Genomic DNA, 2136 nt, shown 5'->3' on the forward strand with positions numbered 1-2136 from the left:
AAACTAACAGAGAAAACGAAATCAGGAATGTTAAGTCTACCACAGTAAAAGACCAGTATAAACAGTGAATCTGAAGCTGATTTGGCCCATATTTATTTTTATTGTATATAAAAATGAAGATTGCATTTTTAACAGTAAGACTTCTGCTAGCAAGCGCAGGCTCCAGGTCCACCAAACTTGTTGGACTTGCAGCGGCGGGAGTCGGCCACCAACAGGGTCCTGTGGTACTGGATCAGGATGTCAGATTTACTTCTTAGAGGCTTCATCCACATCTGGAAACAGACCACAGCAAGTCAGCAAACCAGCTCTAACCAGGGAGCCCCATCTCCTGACTCTGTAACCAGGGAAGCCCACCTCCTGACTGTCAAACCAGGGAGGCCCATCTCCTGACTGTCAAACCAGTGAAGCCCACCTCCTGACTGTCAAACCAGGGAGGCCCATCTCCTGACTGTCAAACCAGTGAAGCCCATCTCCTGACTGTCAAACCAGTGAAGCCCATCTCCTGACTGTCAAACCAGGAAGGCCCATCTCCTGACTGTCAAACCAGTGAAGCCCATCTCCTGACTGTCAAACCAGGGAGGCCCATCTCCTGACTGTCAAAACAGGGAGGCCCATCTCCTGACTGTCAAACCAGGGAGGCCCATCTCCTGACTGTCAAACCAGGGAGGCCCATCTCCTGACTGTCAAACCAGGGAGGTATCAGACAATATTCCATGCCTCTTGAGTAAACCTTGATCATGAAAATATTTAAGTATTTTGAAGGTTGAGTAACACCAATTTTCTCTTTGAAGCTCTCACAGGCATACGTGAACATGAAAAGCACAGACAGATATAAAATGACAAAAATGAGAGAATATGAGGGCAGCTCACATTTCTGGTAGTATGCCACGAGAGATTTGGATACGGCCTGGCGGATCGCTGCAGAGAGAGAGAGAGAGGAAAGCGTGGTGTCAGGGGTCACATCTCTCCTTCATCCTGTCTTAATTGTGTGCGCCCCATTATCCGAAAATACTCTAAATCATTCTTTAGTGTATACTGATATGCAGGTAACCAAACAGCCCATGAACAAAAACAATTGGCTGTTAACAAACATTCTGATTATCAACACATTTTATAAAGCAATAACTGTGACAGACAGCTACAATACAATATAAAGCTTGCAACAGGCACACCCTGGACCACATTGACGAAGTTCTCCTAGGCGGCAAGATTCTTCTTTAAAATGGTGCATATGACATGTTGATGGAGTGAAATTGTAGCTGTGTGCAACAGACTCCTTCTGAATGCGTGCATTACTGGACTGTCACGCTCTCACGCCGACCTCCCTGACAGTGTGTCTTTATTGGACACCGAATAAATAAAATAAGAGATGCAATGAAAAGTCTCGTTAGCGTTATGTCTGTATTACTTAGGTGAACACATCTTACACATCCATGATACTTTTGGCGTAGCAAATAACGTTAGGTAGCTACCTAGTAAGTGTTATGCATAAGAGTGGCTAACAACAAGACTAAGGTGGTCATAACGTTTTTTCCCGACCGTGAAGAACGCCTTACTCGTTTACATTTTGAATATATGTGGCTAGACTGGCTAAATGTATCGTCGTTTCCGTCGCAGCACTGTCTACACAAGCAATATCAGAAGGGAATTTTGTTTTGACTACGTAGTTAAGCAAAAACTTGAACGACAGTTAAGGCTGATATATAACGGCGGTTAAGAAAGCATGTTACAATGTTGTAGGTAGATAATTAACAGCAGATGAAGCACACAGCATTACCCAACGTTAGACAGATAGTTAATGTTAGCGACCATGTACAACGGAGGCTAGTATTTGAGGTAAATTAGCATTAGCTAGTGAATCAGTTAAGAGTTGTTTTCTTACCTTGGTAGTTGCAAATATACACATGGCATGTAATGAATAGCCTTTCTCCAATTTGCCGGTTGAGTCTTTAGTCGTTGTCGTTGTGAAAATCCTATGAACGCGAGTGATGTTTATCTTTGGGAGCTCCTATTGACAGCGGGTGTAGAAGGTCGCCACTGCTAAACCGGGAACAACCGAGCAGTACTAATTACGGGAGCTAGCATGGAGCTATGAGGCTAAGGGCACGTCATCCTTGATCATCCTTGATAGCTTTG

General features: G+C 44.1%; 1 long non-coding RNA gene across 1 annotated transcript; it reads right to left on the bottom strand.

Moving 5' to 3' along the window:
* Positions 1-77: 77 nt before the first annotated feature.
* On the bottom strand, positions 78-2123 carry LOC135242097 (uncharacterized). The gene is made up of 3 exons (XR_010326220.1): positions 1883-2123; positions 871-918; positions 78-272 (listed from the first exon to the last, which is right to left on the bottom strand). It is a non-coding gene; the product is annotated as an uncharacterized LOC135242097 (long non-coding RNA).
* Positions 2124-2136: the final 13 nt, after the last annotated feature.

This window comes from Anguilla rostrata, chromosome 1 (genome assembly GCF_018555375.3).
Source record: "Anguilla rostrata isolate EN2019 chromosome 1, ASM1855537v3, whole genome shotgun sequence".
In the NCBI taxonomy this organism is placed as follows: Eukaryota; Metazoa; Chordata; class Actinopteri; order Anguilliformes; family Anguillidae; genus Anguilla; species Anguilla rostrata.